At 37.7% G+C, this 19,610-nt stretch overlaps 1 long non-coding RNA gene across 2 annotated transcripts in view; it reads right to left on the reverse strand.

Annotated features, from left to right (window-relative positions):
• The window catches only part of LOC102159091, a 186,964-nt gene that overhangs the window by 25,778 nt on the left and 141,576 nt on the right, over positions 1-19,610 (reverse strand). Inside the window, exons 4-6 of one of the 2 annotated variants that reach the window (XR_002345850.1) lie at positions 14,954-15,035; positions 8,701-8,777; positions 6,705-6,936 (exon numbers count right to left, since the gene is read on the reverse strand). This is a non-coding gene — a long non-coding RNA (uncharacterized LOC102159091). Of the gene's footprint in view, positions 1-6,704; positions 6,937-8,700; positions 8,778-14,953; positions 15,036-19,610 lie in introns of those variants that run through there. The other variant, XR_002345851.1, reaches the window with a different exon arrangement.

A 19,610-nucleotide genomic window follows, 5' to 3' on the forward strand; every position in this document is an offset into this window, starting at 1 on the left:
CCCATTCTCCTTAAACTCTTTCAAAAGGTTGAAGAAGAAGGAATACTCCCAAAGACGTTCTATGATGCCACCATCACCCTCATTCCAAAACCAGACAGAGATACCACCAAAAAAGAAAACTATCGCCCAGTATCACTGATGAATATAGATGCAAAAATTCTCAACAAAATCTTAGCGAACCGAATCCAACAACATATCAAAAAAATTATACACCATGACCAGGTAGGGTTCATCCCAGGTTCACAACGATGGATCAACATACGCAAATCAATCAGCATCATAAACCACATTAACAAAAAAAAGGTCAAAAATCATATGATCATCTCAATAGACGCAGAAAAGGCATTTGACAAAGTCCAACATCCATTCATGATCAAGGCCCTCGCCAAAGTGGGTATAGAGGGAACATTCCTGAATATAATCAAAGCCATTTATGATAAACCCACAGCAAATATAATCCTCAATGGGGAAAAACTGAAAGCCTTCTCACTCAAATCTGGAACAAGACAGGGATGCCCACTCTCACCACTGCTCTTCAACATAGTTTTGGAAGTCTTAGCCACAGCAATTAGACAAACAAAAGAAATCAAAGGCATCCATATAGGAGGAGAAGAGATCAAACTGTTACTGTATGCAGATGATATGATACTATACCCAGAAAACCCTAAGGACTCAACCCCAAATCTCCTTGAACTGATTAATAAATTCAGCAAAGTGGCAGGATATAAGATTAACATTCAGAAGTCAGTTGCATTTCTATATACCAGCAATGAAATATTAGAAAAGGAATACAAAAACACGATACCTTTTAAAATTGCACCTCACAAAATCAAATACCTCAGAATACACCTGACCAAAGAGGTAAAGGACCTATATGCCGAGAACTATAAAACTTTAATCAAAGAAATCAAAGAAGATGTAAAGAAATGGAAAGATATTCCATGTTCATGGATTGGAAAAATCAATATTGTGAAAATGGCCATACGACCCAAAGCAATCTAGAGATTCAATGCAATCCCTATCAAATTACCCATGACATTTTTCACAGAACTAGAACAAACAATCCAAACATTTATATGGAACCACAAAAGACCCAGAATCGCCAAAGCAATCCTGAGAAACAAAAGCCAAGCAGGAGGCATAACTCTCCCAGACTTCAAGAAATACTACAAAGCCACAGTCATCAAAACAGTGTGGTACTGGTATCAAAACAGACAGACAGACCAATGGAACAGAATCGAGAATCCGGAAATAAACCCTGACACCTACGGTCAATTAATCTTTGACAAGGGAGGCAAGAACATAAAATGGGAAAAGGAAAGTCTATTCAGCAAGCATTGCTGGGAAACCTGGACAGCTGCATGCAAAGCAATGAAACTAGAACACACCCTCACACCATGCACAAAAATAAACTCCAAATGGCCGAAAGACTTAAATATACGACAGGACACCATCAAACTCCTAGAAGAAAACATAGGCAAAACACTCTCTGACATCAACATCATGAATATTTTCTCAGGGCAGTCTCCCAAAGCAATAGAAACTAGAGCAAAAATAAACCCATGGAACCTACTCAAACTGAAAAGCTTTTGCACAGCAAAGGAAACCAAAGAAAACAAAAAGACAACTTTCAGAATGGGAGAAAATAGTTTCAAATGATGCAACTGACAAGGGCTTAATCTCTAGAATATATTAACAACTTATACAACTCAACAGCAAAAAAACCAATCAATCAATGGAAAAATGGGCAAAAGACCTGAATAGACATTTCTCCAAAGAAGATATACAGATGGCCAACAAACACATGACAAAATGCTCAACATCGCTGATTATAAGAGAAATGCAAATCAAAACTACCATGAGATATCACCTCACACCAGTCAGAATGGCCATCATTAATAAATCCACAAATAACAAGTGCTGGAGGGGCTGTGGAGAAAAGGGAACCCTCCTGCACTGCTGGTGGGAATGTCAACTGGTACAGCCACTATGGAGAACAGTTTGGAGATACCTTAGAAATCTATACATAGAACTTCCATATGACCCCGCAATCCCACTCTTGGGCATCTATCCAGACAAAACTCTACTTAAAAGTGACACATGCACCCGCATGTTCATTGCAGCACTACTCACAATAGCCAGGACATGGAAACAATCCAAATGTCCATCGACAGACGATTGGATTCGGAAGATGTGGTATATATACACATGGAATACTACTCAGCCATAAAAAAGGATGACATAATGCCATTTGCAGCAACATGGATGGAACTAGAGAATCTCATACTGAGTGAAATGAGCCAGAAAGACAAAGACAAATACCATATGATATCACTTATAACTGGAATCTAATATCCAGCACAAATGAACATCTCCTCAGAAAAGAAAATCATGGACTTGGAGAAGAGACTTGTGGTTGCCTGATGGGAGGGGGAGGGAGTGGGAGGGATGGGGAGCTTGGGCTTATCAGACACAACCCAGAATAGATTTACAAGGAGATCCTGCTGAATAGCATTGAGAACTATGTCTAGATACTCATGTTGCAACAGAAGAAAGGGTGAGGGAAAAAACTGTAACTGCAATGTATACATGTAAGGATAACCTGACCCCCTTGCTGTACAGTGGGAAAATAAAAAAAAAATAAAATAAAATAAAATAAAATAAAAATAAAATAAAAAAAGAAAAAGAGGCAATTTCCAGAGGTGTGATGTGTGCTAAGCACAGGGTGTTATGGGAGCACAACACAGAGGAGACATCTGTTTCAGTCCTGTTCTGAAAGGCAGAAGAAGCTTCTGGAGGAAATGCCATTTTGAGCTGGCTGAGACCTGAAGGTCGGTCGAGGAGGGGCTAGAAAGGCTGAGAAGATCATTTTGGTATAAGGAAGAGTATGTGCAAAAATGGGAGATTTGGATAGAACTTCTTTTCCCTGTGTTCAGAATTTGGAGGTGGCTCTGCGTGGTCGGAGCTGAGAGTAAGAGTAGTGTCAGGAGCTGGAGAGATCAGCAGGGCTTTGTACGTTGTGCCGATGTTGTAGGATTTATCCTGAATGCATAGAGAATAACTTGAAGTGTCTAAAGCAAGCAAGACAAAAATGTTACCTCATAAGATCATGAACCTTGGTCGTGATATATCTCAAGGGTCTGTAACAGTGTCTGACACAAAGTTATGCTCAAAAGAGATGTGCTGAATAAATGAATGCACCTGTATACGTCGATGACAAACACGGAGCCTTTCAATATTATTGCCCAGACAAAGCTGATTTTAAGCCCCTTGCATGTCATCCTTGTTACTCTATAATTTTTATATTGCCCATTCTCCCTTAATCTTCACAGAAGTTTCAGCCCATTTTTGCACCACTTGACTCACGTTGATCTGTTCTAAGCATTTTTCTTACCCACATTTGCTAAAAACACGTATTCTTGGTCTTGGAAAAACCAGAAATTAAATTACCAATTTGTAATATTTGATAGTTTCATTATCATCTATAGGAATAAATATATTTTGTCTTAACTACCACTATAATTATCTTTACAGACTACATACTGCAAAGCCCTCTGCTGACTGCTCAAAGTAAAACCTAGTTAGAAGTTTTTAACAGAGGTCCTCAATCTGGCTTCTTAAGGATATAATAATAGATTTTTAAGAATGACAGTGCACTGCTTTGATTGTGTATCATTTCTTATCACCTGTCACGTTAAAATTCAGGTTGCTCTGAGAGAGATATCCCTGAGGGTAGAGGTGGTTTCTTCTCATCCTAGTGTCACTAATCCCTATCATAATGCAGGGCACACTGTGGATACCCAGTGAGTGTTTGTTGAATGAAAGTTAAACCATCAAAACTTATTTGCCAAAGACCCTTTGAGAAGGCAATCCCACTCAGGAGTCAGGATACACACACAAAGGAAAAATAATATGAAGTAGTAAAGCCTGGAGATGTGGGGATTGTCCTCAGAGTACTAAAACTGTCCCCATTAGCGGCACCCTGCAGAACTCCAGGCTGTAGTCACACTTTTAGAAAGAAAGCTAAAATATCATACATATGAGTTTTCCCTTGAATATACTAGGGAAAAGACTTTATTTGACATGTAGAATTAAAGAAAAGAGAGAAAAGGAAAAACACCTAAGAAGGGGATTTACTTGTTCCTGTTTCTTATCTAAAGGCAGATTTTCCTAAAACTTGTTAATTAAAACACATACTTAGTAAATGAGACAAATGCTGGGTGGGTTCATATTTAGCCATAGTCTGAAAAGCATTATTATGAATATGTTTACTATTATTTTCAAAGTAAAGTGATTTTTTTAAACTCTGTCTTTCTTAGTTTTATCATGAAGCTTTGAAGAATGGCATCTAGAGAAAGAACTTTGGACTTGGATTCAGAAGACTCGAATTCCCCTTTTTTTTTTGCTTTTTAGGCTAGCACCCATGGCATATAGAATTTCCTGGGCTAGGGACTGAATTGGAGCTGTAGCTGCCAGCCACAGCCACAGCCACAGCCACACCAGACCAAGCTGTGTCTGCAACCTACACCACAGCTCATGGCAACGCCAGATCCTTAACCCACTCAGTGGGGTCAGGGATTGAACCCTCATCCTCATCAATACTAGTCCACAGGTTCATTACCACTAAGCCACAAAATGGGAACTCCAAGAAGACTTGAAGTCTAAGATTAATTCTGCTTTTAAATAGCTATGAGATTTGATGTAAGTCTTTTTACTGAGGGCTTTCTTTGGTTCCTTAGCTATAAAATGAGAGCCTGTTCCTAAATAACTACTGAGTTCCTTTCAGAGACTAAATTCAATGACAGTCATTCTATAGGTCCACAATTTACAATGATAAAGCAAGTTACAGAGTTTTTTTAAAGAGTCAACTCTAGATGAAAGACATCTTGATGCATTATATCTTTAGGAATTCTGTTCCTTCTCTATGTAATCAAAAGTGAAAACACCCTGAGGGATATAAAAGAATAACACATCCTCATTACTATGATTAAAGAGAAAAGGCCCCATAGCTGGCTTGCTGCTGTATAAATCACACATTAAAACTTTGTTACGGACATTCATATTCCAAGAATAGTCTTTTCACATAGGATGTTTCTAGTGATTATTGATCATTTCACATAGAAAAAGAGTTGTGTCCATTTTAGTTAATATTAGTTGTATCAGTCTTACAGTTCTTGGCTGCATAGAGGAAAAATAAACTCAGCCATCTAATCATAAAGGTGAGAAGGACACTAGGGGTTCCCAAGGCTATGCATGGAGAGCAGGCAGAAACCCAAATAGGTCTGGGGGTTGTGTAGTTTGGGCAACAAAGGATCCATGACTTACAGCAGGAAAAATCTGGTTCCCAAGCCCCTGTCTGTGATCAGTCTATCCCCCAAACATTATTTTCACTTTGAATCACTCAAGTAAAATCTCCAGGAGCAACCACTTCCTACTCTTGGCTGAACCAGGAATTTGGCTCCTCAGGTTAGAGGCCAGAGGGTAAGTCTGAAGCCAGGGAACACTCATCTCTCCTGGACTGCACGTAATAGAGAAGTTTCACAAAATGGACACAAGGGCCTGATACATGTGTGCTGGGAGGGGGGAGGGGAGAGAGGTATATGTGCAACAGTGCAAACCAAAAACAGATCTCTCTATATTGTTTAAAATAGCAATAAAAGAAAGTAAATTACACATGATTTTTTTTTTTTTTTGGTCTTTTTGCCATTTCTTGGGCCGCTCCTGCGGCATATGGAGGTTCCCAGGCTAGGGGTCTAATTGGAGCTGTTGCCACCTGTCTATGCCACAGCCACAGCAACACGGGATCCAAACCGCGTCTGCAACCTACACCATAGCTCATGGCAACGCCGGATCATTAACCCACTGAGCAAGGCCAGGGATTGAATCCACAACCTCATGGTTCCTAGTCAGATTCGTTTCCACACCGCCATGATGGGAACTCCTAAACATTCTTTTTTCTTTTTTTATAATTTTTTTTTCCCACTGTACAGCATGGGGATCAAGTTATTCTTACATGTATACACTTTTCCCCCCACCCTTTTTTCTGTTGCAATATGAGTATCTAGACATAGTTCTCAATGCTACTCAGCAGGATCTCCTTGTAAATCTATTCTAGGTTGTATCTGATAACCCCAAGCTCCCGATCCCTCCCACTCCCTCCCTCTAAACATTCTTTTAAATTCCCCCAATTCAGTTCCTTCTCCCAAAGGTAACCATCAACATCCGTTTGTTGTTAAATTTTCTAGAACTTCTTCTATTTATAAATCTACATAAGTGAAAATACAATTTATATACATACATACATTTATACTTATATGCACATGTGATCTAATACATATTGTGTGTGTGTGTGTGTATATATATATATATGCAACTTTTTTTTACTTAAAATATATATTGAAAAGTTATCCATATAGATCTGACTCCATTTGTTACCTAATATTCCATTGCCTGTTATATACCATATTCAACTATTACCATATTGGTAGATGTTTAAATCCATTCTAAACTCTTAACTCAAATGTGAGTAAAGCACTGAACAGTTATTTTAAATCACTTGGCAGGATGTATGCAAGTGTCTCTCTGTATTCCTTCTCCTTACAATGAAGTATTATATGGGGCAGGAGTGATATCAATGATGTATTTATCCAAGTAGCAGTTATATTTCTGAGTTATTTAGCTCCTACAGGAAGGGGGTAAAAAGATTCATTTTGAAATGTGATTATAGGTTGACTCAGGTGGATGTGAGCTGTAAGTCACAGAGATCCAATACCAGGAAAAAAAATGGATAAAACAAGGAGTTTATTGCCTCTCAAGGAATTCAGAGGTAGAATTTCATGAACAGAGCAGCATCAACAGGGATCCAAGTGACCTGTCTTCCTCAGCACTGGACTTTGTCTTTCATTTTGCCATGACAGCAACATGGCTGCAGCAGTTCTTGCAACAACATTCAAATAAAAAGAAAGAGAAAGAGAGATGAAAGGCCAAGCCACTGCTTTATATCCACTTTTAGAGATTAAGGAAATATCTCCCCAACCCCCCTCCCCTCAATGTTGTTTCATTTGTATCTGATCAACCAGGACCCTATCACCATGCTGATACACTTCATTGGCAAGAGGAATAGAATTACTACAATTGACTTAAAGTAGAAAATATGCACTATCCTCAACCCTTGAAATGAGAGAAGAGCACAGAAAACATGGCCACCCAATACACTGGGTTTCTTTAGCAAGGAAACAGTTGAGATAGACAGATGACCTCTCTGTAAACAAACAGTAGTCCCCAACACCAACAAAGTGCAAACTTCCCTAAGGAAAGTTTACGATGCACACAGGTAAGTCATCAGTATGTCAAGTGATGCATTTCTCCTGTCCTGAACATCATAGTTGCAAAGCTAAAGTGACAGTTCTATAGACGAGCCAGGTGAAAAATGGGGGTTCAACACCTCACCCCCAGACAAAGGAAGAGCTAACGTTTCCTGTTTGTCTCTAGCCCATCCCTTCTCATCCCTTTTTTATTTCTCCTACTCCATAAACACACACTTCAGACACAGAATCCTTGAGAGTGAAAACAGATGTTCCTTTGAAATAGCAGCTCTTCATAAGGAAAATATCCACCCAAGTATATGTATCTGTGTATGTATGCACACATCTACGCCTGCGTGTGTGTGTGTGTGTGTGCGCGTGCGCTTTTATACTACACATAAAATATTTAGAAAATAGAGGCAGGATTTCCCATCACGGCTCAGTGGTTAACGAATCTGACTAGGAAACATGAGGTTTTGGGTTCGATCCCTGGCCTTGCTCAGTGGGTTAAGGATCCGGCGTTGCTGTGAGCTGTGGTATAGGTCGCAGACGTGGCTCGGATCCCACGTTGCTGTGGCTCTGGTGTAGGCTGGCGGCTACAGCTTGGATTAGACCCCTAGCCTGGTACCTCCATATGCCAAGGGAGTGGCCCTAGAAAAGGCAAAAAAAAAAGGACAAGAAAAAAAAAAAAGAAAATAGAGGCAAACAAAAAAGGAAGAAACTTAAATCATCCAAAACCCTTCAGCCAGAAATAACCACTGTTGATAATAGGATTTTACCATTTTGTAGTTAAAATATTTTCACATCAATTGTTTGTTTATTCTATCAAAGAAAATGAATTCAAAACACACATTTTTACATTGCCACAGACTCAATTTTCAATGTATTTTCTAAATTTCACTATTAAAAATGTTTAAATGTCTTCTTTACCCAAATGTGTGCACAAGTTTCATTACAATGCAATGGAGGCAATCAAGCAAAATAAAATGAAACACAAATGGTTCCTCTGTACATAGCAGTTCTGGCACCACTACTCGGACACTGTGCTAGAAAGTTATTATAAAATTCGTAAGTTCTAACTCACCGAATTTTATCACCCAATCTATGAGGACCAGAGCCTTCCCCAAAGCAGCTGTCTTTCTAACCCAGATGTTCTTTTGGCACTCTTTCATCCTGGGCCTCTCTAGTATTGACGCAATTTCTCTCTATCCCATTTTTGTGCCAATCCACTACCAACCCAGCAACAATGCAATGTTAAACAAGAAGGATACCCAGCAGCACTCTTTGAAAATGGAAATGCGAGTATTCATTAATTTAGAAAATTCAGGACTGCATATGAACATTTTCTGCAATAATATCTCTCCCTGATTAAATCAGTGACTAAACGAGTACTCACAGCCATATTATCCAGACCATTTGCTTTGATCACTTCCTCTGGTTAAAAACAAGCATTTGTTCTTTCACTCTCGGGGCCTAAAGGTAAAGGGATTAAGTTTAGATTAGGAAAGCAAGGCTCAGTCCACACTGAAATCTAGGAAAATGCAGTTCCTTATAGCCCAACTGTGTGGCCCTGAGCAGCACGTAAATGCTAACGGGGTTGTGGAGAGACAACAGATGCTTCTGCTGAAGGAGGTCTTGGCCAAGTTACAACATAGATGCAGTGCCATCATATATGACCTGTTAACTGCTGACATCTGCTCATGGACCAGGTCCCTCCCTGCCAGAGCTATAGTATGAGGGCATTTGTAATGAGATATGTAAACATGGTACCCTGAAGTAAAAATATTTTATCTTCACTCAAACACAACCTCATAGGTCATTTTGGAAATCTAAAAAGAGAGAGAGAGAGATGGGAGTGGAGTTAGAAGAACCTGCTTTAGTAAAGTAGCAAAAAGAAAAGCACATCTAAAAATCCTCTATGCCATAATCAACTGCCACAGTATTAAGACAAATAAGTGATGATAAACTGTAGTTTTGTTGACCATAAAAGTAGGTTTTAAAATACAAAGTCTGCATAATAATTACACACACTTGTTTTTATATATACAGAGGTTGGCCTTAGTGTCAGATTTGATGTGTGCGGTTGCAGTGTTGTCTGTAATTCATGCCTCACAGCAAGACAGGTCTTTTTATATCAGAAACCAAATGCAAGATTACCTGTTCGTTTAAACATGAACGTGCCACTTGGACACCTGAATTTAAATTGTGCATTATTCACCTGTGGTTCAACAACTTGATTGTTTTTAGATAGGAATTTAAAGTAAAACGGCACCTGGGTATATTTAAAGTGGCCTTCAGCTGGAATCCAACTATCATAGACAACATTCTGGCATTTGCTTGAGGAAGATATAATTTTAAAAAAGCAGGGGTCAGCAGTAGCAGGTCACTAAGAACTGCTGCAGGAAATCACTGATTCCTGGAAGCTGTGACTAGTGTTGTGACATCCTGGAAGTTTTCCCAGACTACTTGGCTAAAGCAGTAGTCAATGTATGCCCTTGCTCTTGTGTCTTGTTGATGATAGAAGATAGGAACAAGGAAGGACAGTCCCTTGGATTTGATTTTGCAGGAAACAGGACAACAATTTATTCATTCAGTCATCTAACAAATATTCATTGAGCATTTACTATGTACCTAGAATTGTATTAGATGCTTAGATATACAACAGTGAGGGAAAGCCAACAGTCCCATGTCTTCATGAAGCTTAAGGCTTAGTGGGTAAGAATAATATTAATTAAATAATCAAACAAGTAAATATAAAACTCCCACATAATAAATGCTGTCAATGAAAAGACAATGGTACAATCAAGGCAGACAAGAGGGAAATCTGGCATAGCAAAGGAGATAAGACAGGGCGTCCTGGAGAGGAGACAATTTTTATGTCTGAAAAATGAGTAAAAATTCTTAAGTGAAGGGAAAAGGAGTCAGATCATACATACACTTGGAATAATATGTGCACAGGCCCTAATGTGAAGGAGCATGCACATTTGGGGGACTGGCAGATCAGTGTAGCTGAAGCAGAGAGAGGGAAGACTGGTTATTTTAAGACAAACTTGAGAGGTAGGAAGATGCCTATCATAAGAAAGCCTTATAAACTCTACCAAGGGCTCATATTCTCAGTCATTCAGACAAAGTCTGTATGAACATAAAAAGAGGTAATGGGTGTGTATAAAATAAATTAGAGCCAACACACATTGATTTGCTAGTGCTACATGCAAGGAACAGTACTAGGTTCTAAAAAAGGTGCCAAAGGAATACAATTGTCTATGTCCATTATACATAAGCAGCCCAACAAATAGAGGGTGGATTATGTCCCATGTTGTGAAAGAACATCTTCATATGATAAAAACATTTACTAGAGGAAGAGATCATAAAAGATTACAAGAGAAAATGGAATCTGGGGAAAACTTCATGGAAAAAGTTTGATGAATATTCAATACAATTTCTACCAGTAGAAATAGAGGGCCTGGGGTTGGTTCTATTGACAAAGGTATCAACGTGAGTAAAAAAAACAAACACCAAAAGTAGACCATGTATTTAATCTTCAGGAAAAATGGTAGAAATTCCAGTTTGGTCATAACACAGGTTATACATGGAGATGATACAAAATTGCAATGACTTACATGATGCTCTACACTTTTCTTAAATGCTTTACCTTACAACCTCAATAAATCTCCAAAATAATACCAGGAGAGAATACTAAAGGAAGCCTTAGTAATTTAATTGTTCCCATTTTATTGAAATCTAGAGAAGTTAAATCATTTGTCCAAGAACAAGTGATTAACCCAGGACTAAAACACAGGTCACAAGTTTCCACTCCTCCCCTCCCTCACAAACTTCATTCACTCAGAAACCATCTTGTGATTTTGCCACATCTGCACGTCACTTTACACATTATATTTAACTATTTCTCTTTTAACTTATTCTTTTTCCTTAAAAAATTTTTAAAAGGAAAAATGGAACACCATTTATCATTTGCCGCAAATTGAAAGTAACCATAAAGACTTCTAAAACAAAAAAATTATTTAGGTGTTACTGTCTTTATAAGAGCCTGAGACAGGAATATTTCTTTGTTAAAAAAAAGGGAGATAAGCAAGTACTTTGAAGGTGTTGAAAAAAAAACATTCTGGTGAGGATATGGAGAAATGGAAACACTCAAATGCTCCTGGTGGGTGAGAGTATAAATGGGAACGACTACTATGGAGAACAATTTGGCAATGTTTACAGTGTGTCTGTGTGTATATACATACATATAATTAATAATTATGATAATTAATTAAATGTTATATATAATGAATAGCAATATATAAAATACATATACAGGAGTTCCCGTTGTGGCGCAGTGGTTAACGAATCCGACGAGGAACCATGAGATTGCGGGTTTGATCCCTGGCCTTGCTTAGTGGGTTAAGGATCTGGCATTGCCGTGAGCTGTGGTGCAGGCTGCAGACACGGCTTGGATCCCACATTGCTGTGGCTCTGGTGTAGGCCAGCAGCTACAGCTCCGATTCCACCCCTAGCCTGGGAACCTCCATATGCCGTGGGAGCGGCCCAAGAAATGGCAAAAAGACAAATTAAAAAAAAAAAAAGTATAAATATATATTATGTGTTTGTGTGTGTGTGTATGCATTATTTTGAACACAGAAATTCTACTTATAAATGTATAGCCTAGAGCAGGAGTTAGTGAACTTTTCTCTGTAAAGGGCCATATAGTAAATGTTTTAAACTCTGCAGGTCATACAGTCTCTGGAGCAACCACTCATCTCTGCTGTGGTATGAAAACCTCTACAGATAAGAAGTAAACAAAGGAGCATGACTGAACTCTTAAAAAAAAAAAAAAAACACTTTATTTATGGGCAATAAAACTTGAATTTCATACAATTATATGTCCTGAAATATTCTTCTTCTTTTGATTTTTCTCAATCTTTTAAAAATGTAAAACCCCTTTTTAGTTCACTGGCTACACAAGTGGCAGGCTAAATTTGGATGCCTGGACTATGTTTTGTTGACTCTACCCTAAAGAAATTTACCTGCATATGGATAAGGAGAAGTCTACAACTCGAGTATATTTATTGCAGGCATGTTTTGAATAGCAGCCTTAGTTTAGGTTCTCAAGAATAGATCTCCACACAAGGATTTGCATTCACATAGTTTATCTGGGAGGTGATCCCAGGAAAAACAAGTGAAGAAGTAAAAATATAATAGAGGGAAAGGCAGGAAAGCAAAGGGTGCATGAACAACAAACTGCCACCCTGGGCAAGTGAGGCAAATACTGGTGGGAAAAACACTTCAGAGTCCTCTCATAAGAGGTATGAAAAGAGCTGGGGTGTTCATACACTAAATTCCTCTCTATCACCGCACAGAGACTGCTTTAGGCTCTCTGGCATTTCATCTTGCTCTGTGAGCAGGTTCAGTGTGCTCTTAGTGTATCAGAACAAAAACCCTCCAGCAGAGTGTCACTGGAAGCAGACTTGAGCCTGAAGAAGTGAATGCCAAGGTTGTAAGGGCAAAAACTACAGCATAAGTTAAATAGCAAAATTTATAAGCAGGAACCTGAAAATGAATAAATTGCCATTTGCTCATACAAAGTGATATTACATATCAGTTCAAATGAATGGTGTAGATCCACACTAATTAAAATGGATATATTTCAATACATGATATTGAGGGGAAATGGAATTTTTATCATATTAATCACAATATGCAACATTTATATGAAATTTCAAAGAATGCAAAACTGTAGCAAATTCAGAAAGAGCACCTACATCTAGAGAACAAGGGAAGGAAAAGAAGGAAATTTACACAGAGAACCTCAGTTTTATTTCTGGTGTCTTATTAAAAAAAAATGTTATGTATGAAAAATCTGGGTGTGGTTGCATGTGTATTCATGTTAATATTTTATATTTTTTGTGTGTTTTAAATGTCACAATTAAGAAATGCTTTAAAGAAATGAGTCAATCTCTAAGTCTGGATTCGTCATGTCAAAGAAGCAAACCTCTAAAAGCAAATCTCTAATGAGTTGTGCAAAAAACCAAAACAAAATCTTGAGACAATTGGTACGGAAGTTTTCACCATTTAATGTTTTTAGAAATGTCATTGACTTTGTTAGAAAAGAACTGTATGGATATGAAATATGGAAATAACTTTTATAATAAAACAGCTGAGAAGACTTAATAAAATAGCAAAGTACCTAAAAAAGAGTAAGTGCTATACAATGCAAACTAGTATAATTATTACTAAAAGACAGTGACAGTTTGGAATGTTCAGACACTTGATGTTGGTTTCTGAATATTTATGGGAATGGCCTCCTTGTCTTTTGTCACAACAAAAGAGAACTTCCTTTTTTCTTTTATCAAGTCTATCAAGATAAAATTTTATTTTTGATAAAACTTCATGTATATTTTAATCATTTGGAAATAACAACGGAAACTTTTTAAAATATTGAGTGATTATGCTTTGAACTTAACAATATGGCAAAGAGGTAAAAATATGTCTAACAAATATCAAGTGCTTACCATATGCTAGCAGTGTGGTAAGTGCCTTAAATACATAATCTCACATAATCCTTATTCAAGCTTGTCATATAGATGTATTGCTATCTATCCCTGCCTGGAAACAGCCTAATGTGACTTGCCCAAGAATATAAAATTAGGACTTATGGTGGCTAGATATTTGAAATGAGTTCTGTTAGCTCTTTATGAGTCCCCACCCTCAATCACTTAAGTACACAGCCCCACAAAACAAAAACATTTATGTCAAATTCTATCATACAAATTGAAGAAACATCAAATTTTATTTCAACATTTCTCAAAATACATTGACCATTACTAGATTTTAGAAATCTTTTCAGTCAGAAACACTCCATTATAATGTTTTATCATAATAAGATTTAAGTATTTGACATAATTCATGTCATAGAACCGACAGCACACTTGGAGAGTTCACATGTTAAATTACACTGTGCAAGAGGGCTAAGACAATTTAGCATACTCCTGGCTGCCATACATTTAAAGGAGTTTCATTTTAAGAAAATACTCCCTCTGAACATACAGATTGGGAGCCCTAGAATTCTTCCAGTAAGGACGATGCTGTCTCTGGCAATCACAGAAAACTTCAGCACCTGGCCAGTGTCTGACCACATCCTACTCTTTGCCAAACACAAAATGTCCTCACGGTATCAGCAAGAAGCCTGACGATCAGCTATTACTGGTGAACAGGTGCCGAGCTTATTCAATACAATTGCACAGGTTTTGCACAAGCCAGTCTGAGCTTCGATTGCTGTCCTTCCCTCTCACTGAGATATGAACCTGCAAGCTCTTTGGTTAAGCATCTACTGAAATGAATGGTATACCGTCTAATCAACTATTTTGTAGTATTAACAAACGTAAAATCTTTGTGACTTACAATAATATTTATTCCTAAGAGGTTCAAGTAAGCTGCATTCATATTGGTTGCATAGGTAACCAGGTATGGGCTTTCCTAGGCTGAGCAGAGCCCACTGGGCCTGCTTCATATGTCTATGCATCTTGGAATCTAGTCTAAAGGAACACCACCGCCTAGGGCATGACGTCCTCACAGTGGAGAGCCGAGGGTCAAGGGTGGACAGAGACAAATCACAAAGGCTCATTTAAATCTTATCAGGTATGGCTTACCTCTTATCCACACGTATTCCACCAACCAAAGCATATCACACGACTATGGCCAAAGTTACTTAGACAGGGTCATGTGTTCCACCTATGGGAAAAATACAGAGAAAACTGTGGCAAAGGTCAAGCATGTAAATTCCTCTCCAAGTACTCTGGGCTCTCTCTCTCTTTTGAAGCAGCCCTCCGAGTGGGGGAGTATAGGAGTATATTCTGGTCTACCCTCTTCCATGATCAAAGACCCCTTCACTTGTTCCACTTTTAGGCAGGGGAGAAGAGTATTCTTTATGGCTCCCCATCAAAACTCTAGTAATCATGGTAGTAATAATAATAATAACAACAATAATAGTTGCATTTTGGCACAAAGGAACCTTTCCACAGACAAGAAAATCATGGACATGGAGAACAGACTTGTGGTTGCCAAGGGGGAGGGGGAGGGAGTGGGATGGATTGGGAGCTTGGAGCTAGTAGATGCAGACTACTGCCTTTAGAACGAGATCTTGCTGTGTAACACTGGGAACGTTTAGTCACTTATGATGGAACATGTAATGTGAGAAAAAAGAATATACACATGTATGTGTAACTGAGTCACCATGCTGTACAGTAGAAAAAAAAATAAAAGGTTAAAAAAAATAGTTGTATTTTAACAACTTAAATATACAAACTCATTTAATTATCACAATAAGCCTGAAAATTGTTAGGTCCATTTAGAGTTGAAGAAACTAGACCTCAGAAGAGCTACATGATCCTCTCAAGGTCACACAGTTAATAAATTGGTAGACCTGAGTTTCAATGTCAGGTTTATTGGAAGCCAAAAACATACAAGCTCTATCTTAGCCCAGCCTGCCTCTGTGCGTGGTGAGGGTGTGGGAGGAGAGCAGGGAAGGCATGATAAGGCAGAGTGTCTGAGATGTTAGCTACTTTTATTTTCTTGGTTTTCCTATCTCTCTGCAAAATGTATTGTTAATAATTTAGGTGATTTTTACTGTAGAACATTTTTATCTTAATGTGAATTTTGGTAATTTATTAGCCAAGCTCTGATTTTGTTAGAAGTCAATGGTAGAACAGGGTTGAATTCAAAGAAATTTTGCTTATCACAATTTTATGAATACATCCCTATTCTGATATAAGGATAAACTAATATAGAGAGTGAATTATGACCTCTCTTTAGACTTTTGATCAAGGAGAGCACCTAAATCTTACAATGTTTTCTACAGTGCTTAAGCCCTTTGGCTACTGACTATTTTCAAATTGTGATAATTGGATCTGCTACATCTATCTATATAATTATAAAGGTCTGGATTTAGCCAGAGTTAAGAAAATTTTTATGGGTTTTTTTGTTCTTTACCTGATATTTTGATATTTACCTGGTCCTTTAGAAAAGATATTTATATATCTTTTTAGGCTTCCTGATTTTAATTGGTGACAATGTGATGCTTTGTCTCTTTTTCTTTCAGTCCTGAGATTAATAAAACGCATTCCTGGAGACTTCCCATTCACATAATAGCTATTATCTCAGAATCCTGATAGAGAGTAACACCACAAACCTCAATTCTTTATGCCCTTTTCTTCATGTTACTTGTCAAACCGTTATTGGAAATGAGCTTCTGACCTTTTTTTCTCCCACACTATTTCTAATAAAGATGCTGCCACACGGCCGTATCCTAGTAACTAGGTTTTACAGTGAGAAAGACAATTAAGAAAGAGTCCAAGATAGGGCTGATTTCGACCATCAGCAAAGGTAATTTGCTAGTCTTGCTCTCTTTTTCAATTTCCTTAATTTAGGTGAATAACTGATCTAAGCTTAATGTCCTTTCTGATAAAAATACTGTCCTATAGACCCAAATTAGCATATTTGCTTTTGATTACCTTGCAGAACTCTATTTGCTCTCCTTTCTGAAAAGCTTAATAATTCATATAAGGCTCCAGAGGCGTGAAATCACTGTGTGGCTGAAAAATCCAAACTCCCCTGCTGGGGTTAAATGGTAGGCTTCAAAGAATTTTTTAAATAAATAATCAAGACAGATACTCCATCTTGACCCTGAATTTCTGCACAAGCATTTCCTTACTCATTCGAATTTGCAGAGACAAAGGCATCAGTAGTCATACACGCAGATCCTAGAAACCAAAAAGTTTCCCATTTCTTATATGGGAGTCCTCAACTTTCAGTGCCATAACTTGCTTCTCTTCTCCTAAATCAAGAGCATGAAGTTGGATGAGTGAACAAAATGAACTTTTTCAGGAAGTAAGAATGTACAGATGTTCTGGAGAAGAACCCTCTGCCCTTGGAGCTGTCTGCTTAACAGAATAGAAAGGGCTTGGGAAGAGAGGCCTGAGTGGGCTTGTGGCTGTGTCATGACATGACATTTCTGCTGTCTGGTCACAGAGGAAGATGGGCACCTTGACCCAACACTTACTTCCTCCCAGCTTGAACTTGGGATGCCTCTGGCACCTAGAGTCATGAAAATTCAGTAGCATTAGGTTGTGAATGCAGAGGTGGGTTTCCCAACACCACTCCTCTCTCACATTTGCTGCCTTTTCCAAATTCTAGCAGCTTTAATCATGGCGATTCAGTGGGCAGACAGTTACATGAGAGTCAAATCAGACATACAGGGGGATTTGCTCATCATGAGAATCACTTCTCCAGAGCATTATTTACTGTAATACGCCTAAAATTAATTTCTCAGAAATGTTGTAAGTCCTTTCCAGAGATATACTTTTCAGTTCTCGGGTTGTGGTGGTTTTTCTTCTTTTGGTGGAGTCAGCCCACTCCACACTAAATTGGGACTACAGACCCCATGTTGGCTAATATTTCAACTGCAGCAGGGCTCCCCTCCTAAATGCTTCAGGCATCTGCTTCTTTTCTTTCTTCCTTTCCTGTAAAAGGGCTCCATATGTATTGGTATCACAGTATGTTTGCAACCACAGCAGATTAAACAATGCCAATTGAGATCCATATGGCAAAAAATGAAAATTCAAATGCAATGTTTCCTGAACTTTGGTAATTCACATAGTATCCTTCTGATTTTTGTTTATATCTTCAACCTGTAGTGTGAGTTATTTGAGATTTTTCACTAAAATGACTCATATTTTTACTTCTGAAAATTAACTGCAAAGGACACTGCTGTGTTACATATCACTCATTGTAAATAAAAAGTCAATATGAAACCAATACATAATCACTAGAATATAAAAGTTTTCATTCCTCTGAAAAATTATCATGCAAAGCATTAATGGTCACGTGCCATATTTTGAAAAATTCAATTTATAAATTTATTTAGTATACATAATTCATTAAACCTTTACAAAAATCCTAAGAAATTGGCAAATGAGGTATAGTCATTCCTATTTTAAAGATGAGAAATGGGCACTGGCTTCCAAAAATAGAGTTTTCATGCTGAAAGGGATCTTGCCATTGCTTTTTTTTTTTCACTTTTTAAAATTTTATTTAAATATAATTGATTTACAATGGCTACTGCTTTCATTCAAAGCCCAAGTTTTCTAATTTCTCAGTTAATATGACCTTCCTAGAATCATTTGTAGTCTTGAGTCTAAAATTCCAGGGTTTAGGGTTTTTTTTAAATGCTTCTTTGAATTGGTTCCATGCATACCATAGCAAAAAAAATCCTTCTTGTGACTGTCCACACTTTGAATGCACCAAAACTGTGCCAAAATGATATAGGTGAAATAATTGATAACTGATTGAACACTGACAAATTCTTCATGACACCAAAATTTTATTTGGTAAGGCAAGTGGCATTTTTCTTTCCATCTTGCAAACTAAAAAAAATCAGGAAGTATTTAAATAATTTGCCTCAAATCAGGTATTTTTTCCTCAAACTAGAAACAAAATAGTTAAAAAGTTTTAAAGACTCAAATGGAGTTTAAGATTGTGCTTCATAAATTACATTGGGAAACAGGACCACAGTGTGAAATTCCTTATACTAAGAATATATCAACTCTTTAATTGGTATAAAATGTCTTCATGCTTTTGTCACTAAACTAATGAAGAGGTAAACTGTAATCATCTAAACCGAAGAGTGAAGTTCCCTGGTGACTCAGTGGGTTAAGGATCCAGCCTTGTCACAGTTGTGGCTCAGATCAATACTAAGGAATTGACCCCTGTCGGGAAATTCCACATGCCATGGATGTGGCAAAAAATAAATAAATAAAGCAAACATTGAATCTAAAATTTCAGATATTTATTTATTTATGTCTGCACCCATTGTATATGGAAGCTCCCAGGCTAGGGTCAAACTGGAGCTGCAGCTGGGCCATATACCACAGCCACATCAACACTGGATCCAAGCCACATCTGACCTACACTGCAACTTGCGGCAACACCAGATCCTTAACCTACTGAGCAAGGCTGGGGATTGAACTTGCATCCTCACAGAAACAATACCAGGTCCTTAACCCACTGAGCCACAGTGGGAATTCCCCAAATATTCAAACATGAGACAAAACTTAACTTACCTACTAGTCAAAGAAATAGATATTACATAGATGTTGAACAAAAATATCCGTAAGAACAGGAAGACTGTCATTATTATCAGGGCATTGAACATTACATAATTCATTCTACAAAAAAATATGTTCTTAACAAATGACCACTACTTCTATAAATCTAATTTAGCTTATTTACAAATATAAATATAATAAATGC

The sequence above is a fragment of the Sus scrofa genome, chromosome 7 (assembly GCF_000003025.6).
Source record: "Sus scrofa isolate TJ Tabasco breed Duroc chromosome 7, Sscrofa11.1, whole genome shotgun sequence".
Lineage (NCBI taxonomy): Eukaryota > Metazoa > Chordata > Mammalia > Artiodactyla > Suidae > Sus > Sus scrofa.